The following is a 6,659-nucleotide window of genomic DNA, read 5'->3' as shown; positions in this document are numbered from 1 at the left end:
ATTTAGAAATTTTGGTCGATAAAAAACTGGAACTGCCAAGATATTTGGAAACCCGAATTTTCTGGCCATTCTCAGAAAAAATGGAGTCGAAAAAATTCTCGCTCACGACAACGTTTTGTATGTTTTGGGTTATGCATTACATTTTGACACGTTTTTTTTAAAAAGGTGAGGTTTTCCTGGATCCAGCTTTTACTGGTCGAACCCAGGGAAAAGGGGAATTTAGCTAAAAAATGCATCTAATATAAAATCAGGCGTGCCTCTTTATAGGTAGGAATATGTAGTCGGTGCAGTGGTTTGCTTGTGCATGCATGTACCTGAGGTTTGGAGTTCAAATTTGTGCGTGTGCACTTTTTATTCTACTTTCTCCCTTCACTCATGCTGACAAGTGGGACCCATAGAGGGGCTTATGCTCAATTAAATAAATTAAGTACAGAGCGAGGGTGCTTCTGCATAGGAAAAAACGCGCCAAGCTGTTTCAGTCACTAACAGTGGGCCACGCTGGCGTGCCACATAAGCACAGGATATGAGCAACGTGACCGTATTTACACTAGAACACAAGTTGGATGACCACAAATCCGTATTTTTAAAATTTTAGCACCAAACTAAACATCAAGTGCAAGTTCTATGACTCCCGATGATGTTACTCATCGCAAAAAAAACTGCAAATTAATCACTGTTTCGATGTTGCTCCTGCAATTCAGATGGATGGATGCGCAAAGTCTCTCGGATGCATAGATAGGATAAGTTTCCATACAAAAATGCCCTTCAAATATTACCTCCTGTTGTCAAAATTAGTGCAACCTTCCGTCGTTGCGCGGTTTTACAAACTCGACTATGGGCTCTAAGCTTGAAAAATACATCTTGACCGTACACAAAGTCAAAAAGTCTCTTGGAGACATGCCAACAATGCGGCGATTCTACTCAGCATCATCGTCACTATTTTCAGACAAATCCACGTCTTCACCATACACCATTTCATCAATTTGATCTTCTTCATCTTCATCAGATTGGACTGCGGCCTTCGCCGATACATCTTTCACATCCTTGTCAACCTAAGGAAAGTGAAACACATAATAACTTAATAATTGATAACTGTAGCAGTAGGACTAACTATTAACTTATTTTCAGCCTTGTAAATGGATGAAAACCTGTGCCATTATCAGCCGAAGACGACCAGAAAGCTTCAGTAAATCTTCAGTTGCTGTGTATCTTTCTGCACACATCTGCAAAAGAAAGATCAGTTTTGCTTAGATTAGTGGCATGCCAATTCATGGCCAAACATCCAGCAGACAAAGACTGTCTCGTAGTTGGCATATCAACTTTAACCACATTGGTTGGTAGCTTATTCAAATTAATCATGTGATCCAAATAAGGTAAGGCACTGATGTTGCATTTCTCTCCCAAATAGAGTAGGAAGCAAAAACACATGGCAGCAGTATTTACTAGTTTAACTACCATCTCCCAGATTTATCTTTAACTCTACAATCATCTGCTCAATGTGAAGCCGAAGTATAACTTGTCACTGCCAACTACACTACTACAGATACAACTTGAGATCCTAAATGAAAATCCATCTTGCAAAGATGACATGAAAATTCGAGATCTAAGCTATACAAGTGTAGGGGCAAATATCATCAGCACAATAATGTGTTTCACCTTCCAGACTGCTCTTCACACTGACTATAGAAGGTTACAATCGAGAGTTTGCATGTGGGCTTTTTCACTAATAGAGGTTTCCTGTAGGCCAATTTGAATGTGCACAGTGTGTTCAATTGCAGCAGGTGAGTTCTCGCCACCATTGATACATCTTTCTCAAAGAGGTTGCCAGGAAACTACAATAACAGTTACATCACGAACATTCTGAACATGGTGCAGTGGCCAGTGCATACATGCGTTGTGCATTATCTAATACTCCCTCCATCCGAAAATACTGTCATCAAAATGAACAAAAAAGGATGTATCTAGAACTAAAATACGTCTAGATACATCGCCTTTTATCCATTTTGGTGACAAGTATTTCCGGACGGAGGGAGTACCAAACATGTCGAGGTTGCCAGGAAACTACAATAACAGTTACATCACGAACATTCTGAACATGGTGCAGTGGCCAGTGCATACATGCGTTGTGCATTATCTAATACTCCCTCCGTCCGAAAATACTGTCATCAAAATGAACAAAAAAGGATGTATCTAGAACTAAAATACGTCTAGATACATCGCCTTTTATCCATTTTGGTGACAAGTATTTCCGGACGGAGGGAGTACCAAACATGTCAGTCGCTATAGCACAACCCTTCTCCATAACAAGAACAATACTAGTAGTACTCCATAATACAGTACACATAAGTACATGAACCTTTGCAACTCATTAAGATGCCAATTTAACCACAATAGTTTGTTATCATCTATTCGGAAACTCAAGAAGTCTTATATCAAGAAAAATGAAACAAAACACATATGATTTTCACATACCTAAACTACAAATCTAGACAATGTCACCCCTCCTATTGGAGGGGGTATGTCTCGAATGATCTACAAAGCTCATGGGAGAAACAAACAGACATTATATATATATATATATATATATATATATATATATATATATATGCAAGTTATGCAATGCAACAAGCTCCAACTAGTACTGCTAAGTGGTAAGAAGAAATAGTACCTTCTCCAGGTCGCTAATTAGTTTTCTTGATTTCTCCGAGGGGATAAAACGACCATGAATTACTAGTAAGCAGTATATCCAACGCAAAACAAGCTCAGCGCTACCAGATCTGTCGAGAGATACATATCAGCAACCAACACAGAATAAACGGTGGTGAAAATGTGCAGTGGAGAAAGACATGGATGCAGAGCACCTTGATCTCCATGCACATACTAAATTCTCTAGAAGCTTGCAAGCATCTCCAGGCTTTAAAGATCTTAGATGTGCTCGAATCTATTGAACAACAGAACACAACATCAAAATTGTACCCCTTCACATCAACGAATTAACTTCGATAGCTACACGTACATAGTAAAGATGCAAATAGTGATAGAACTTTAAGCTGAAACTGAGTTACCACAAACCTTCTTGCTGGGTAAATTAGCGTCAATTGTTATGCCACTGCTACTAAACATATCTGATAAGATTTTAGTGGCCATGTCAGGATGGCCGACGAGACTCTGATCAATGACGCCATATTTCCTCATCAGATCTTCAATGCATATGCTGTCGTTTTCAATTCTTTGCACCGGAACTAAATAAGGAAAATGGTATTTTAGTGATGTGACCAAGCTGTATACTAGAACATTCTGAAAATAAATGATTCGGAATAATAAATATAACAGGCACATCCTGGTTCTCCCTACAAAAAAGTAGTATAAAATTTGAATATGCTAATAAATAGCAATACATTACTCAAGTTGTCACAGAATTAGTTGCTACATCGTCCCACGTGGAGAACACAACAAGGTTATGCCCCTGCAGTTCATAGTTTATGTAGACTCCAACTGTTGGTTGTGCTTCATCACTTGCAGAAGAGGAGAAGACATGGCAAGAGATAATTTACCTCTTTTCTCAGTCAACCTTGAAGTGGTACCAAGGTCACTATCAATCGCAAGTTTGACGCCACTCGGTTTTGTTACACCATGTTTCATTTTCTTTTCTTGTGTATGAAGCTTCGGAAGAGGAAGAATGGCATCTTCCGCATTCGCACGGTCTAGAGCAGTGATAGTTACTACAAAAAAACAGACAAAGTTCAGCCCAAGATTCGCCATTAATAATAACCTTCTCAAATGAAGGCGGTAACAATAAAGCTCCTACCAAAATCCCCATTTGTAAACAGGGTTTGAATGGTTGACCCATTCGGATATTCATATAAATAAATAACACATAAGGTGAATTACCACCATAACTGATGAGCATTAGCATACCTTTTGTTTTAGCAGATTGACCTTTCTGGTGCATGGTGGGTTGAACTGTAGGTAAGAGAACTCCATCTTCAGATACACCCAAATTAACATCCTTACCATAACAAACCAGCAGCTTATCGAAAGATGGTTTCACCACGGATCCATATGCCAGAAGGACATGAGCCGAATTAGGTCCATCTATTCCTTGAAGTTTTGCGGCAAATATCGTGAAATCCTGATTCGTTCTTGAAAGGGAGGACTCGGACAAGGCAATCTTAGTAGGCTTCTTATTGCGCAAGTCATCCATGTTATTCCCAGACCAGAAATAGCAGATACCAACCTCAGAGATAGCCAACACATCTATTTCTCCTTCAGTAGCATTAGTACCTGAACACATGCAGTCCACAAAGATTGCTGGGTGTTCCATAGAGAGTATACAGCTTGAACTCTGACTTTTACCACTGCCCAACTTCCAAATGGCAACATAGCGTTCCCCAACTCCAGATGACAGAACATATTTGCCATTGTTACTAAAAATCATGTTTCTCACAGACACCTAAATGTTCATGTAGTCAATAGCAACAGGTGTGCACTTAGAAAAAGCAATACAATTGAAAAGATAACAAATTCAGAAGAGGATCACAGTACAGGAGGGCATACAAGACAAACTCACCGGATGCCCAGAGAATTTTTGAATTTTTTTGTTGTCAGAAGCGTCAAAGGTCCTCAACTGACCAGCTGCTGTTGCCAAAACTGTTCCATCTGATAAGATCAAATACAATGTGCATTTCATTTCTTTGAACTGGGGTGGAAATGATTGGTATGAAGGAGAGCAGATACAAGCAAAACAAAATGGGCATGCATGCCTCATTGCAGCATAAGATTAATACACATACAGACAGATATTATATACTAAAAGGCCCTTAGCTCAAAGGATACATATAATGTTAACAATAGCATACATTTGCGCATATATCATATAAACAGATAGATAAAGTTCAGATTTCACAAAAAAAGGATTATAAACAAGTAAAAGCGGCATTTTTCAGGACAGTGGGATTTTCTTTAAATGGATCCATGTGTCTGGTAGATCATCAACTATTTACTGTTGTAAGGGTAAGTCAGAGTAGTTAAACTATGTCTGAAGGAGAAATCATAAGACAGATGCAAAAACATCCATGGTGCAGATGAAAAAGCAAGACATGGATGATTTAGCAACATAGAGAGTAGTGAAACACTGAAAATAGATATAAATCAAGAAGAGATACCTGATGAAACTGCCAACGCAGATATTGCCTTGGAGGAAGATTTGAATTTCCCTGCAACAGATCCATCTGAGACATCAATCTTACAGACCATGCCATCAGCGCCTGCTGTATACACAGTTACACACTCCGCCCATGTCTCGAGTATGCCACTGCTGTCACACCCCTGAACAAATACGAAACACACACCGACATAAGTGAACACATCTGAGCCTAAGCTCTGCAGAGATTAACCCCAACAGGAAATAGCAAACAAAGCCAAGATTACAGCTGCGGATATGTGCTTAAACAATGCGTCAAAAGGAATTTCGTAATTGGCATGGTATTATGAACATTTCGTACTAAGAAAATGCGGTTTCCACAAATGAACAACGAGGTTCCCCTCCCAGCATGACACAAATGCACTGAACCACCAGCCATACCCAGGATGACAGTCGCTGATCCTCCACTTCCAATGGCCCGCAGCAACGTCGAGCGCAAGGACATCCCCACTGCCCGTCCCAAGCACGAGCAGCGAACTCCCAGCCTTTCGCTTCTTCTGCTAGGCAAAAACACGACCAATGACGCACAGCACACGAACACATGGCACAGCGCCAGACAGCAACAGCTCGAAAAATGGGAGTGATTCCTCACCTTGGTGGAGAGTTGTACCCACTTCATGCAGGTGTAGTCGAGGGCGAGGTGGCCGCGCTTCGTCTCGGGGAGCGCCCCGACCTCCACCGCGGGGATGTCGGCGAACTCCGTCTGCAAGTGGCCGCGCACGGCGTCCCATACCTGCGACAGAGGCAAACCGTCGGGTTAACAGAGGAAGCGGCAACTCCAGCCGCTCCGGCGTGGATGGGCGGCGTTTGATTCCGCACCTTGATGCGGCCGTCGCCGGACGAGAGGGCGAGGAAGTCGGAGGAGGGGCTGAAGGAGGTGAGGAGGTCGCGAATCGGGGCGAGGGCCGGCGCCATGGCCGCGCTGGGCGGATGGTCGTCGCGGCGGCGGCGGCGGGTGGGGAGGGAGAAGAGGGGTTTATGCGGCGGCGCGGCAGGGAAGGGTTTTGAGGGAGCGAGTGGTCGGAGGTGTGTTTGGTTTTTTTTTAGACAATTCGCAAAGCTTTATTACGTCGTCACCCGTTGAGCCGGGACGAAAGAGAGGTTTTCAGGGTGATCTAACCATACACGGCGGCCGACCCCGAGTTTTAAAGCATGCTTTGCTAAATTGTGAGCCTCCACATTGGAGCTCCTAAACTCATGAACGAAATTACAAGAAATAAAACTGCTAGAGTAGGCTATGATTTCATACACAATCGCGCCGTATTCCGCTCGGTTCTTCTCCTTAATGCTGTCTATCACCTCCTTGCAATCGGAGGCAACATGGATTGACAGTAGTTGGAGATCTTCCGACAAAGCTAGTGCCTCCCTTACTGCCAAAGCTTCTAGGGTGGTAGGGTTGGTAATCGATGTGAATCCCAACGTTGAGGCCCCCAAGAACGCTCCAAATTCATCTCTT

The 6,659-nt window shown here is 42.3% G+C and overlaps 1 pseudogene; it reads right to left on the bottom strand.

Annotated features, from left to right (window-relative positions):
- Positions 1-751: 751 nt before the first annotated feature.
- LOC123053477 (uncharacterized) lies at positions 752-6,221 on the bottom strand (annotated as a pseudogene).
- Positions 6,222-6,659: the final 438 nt, after the last annotated feature.

Source organism: Triticum aestivum, chromosome 2D (genome assembly GCF_018294505.1).
Source record: "Triticum aestivum cultivar Chinese Spring chromosome 2D, IWGSC CS RefSeq v2.1, whole genome shotgun sequence".
Lineage (NCBI taxonomy): Eukaryota > Viridiplantae > Streptophyta > Magnoliopsida > Poales > Poaceae > Triticum > Triticum aestivum.
Note: the sequence above shows the minus strand (reverse complement) of the source record. Positions and strands in the feature narration are given on the sequence as shown.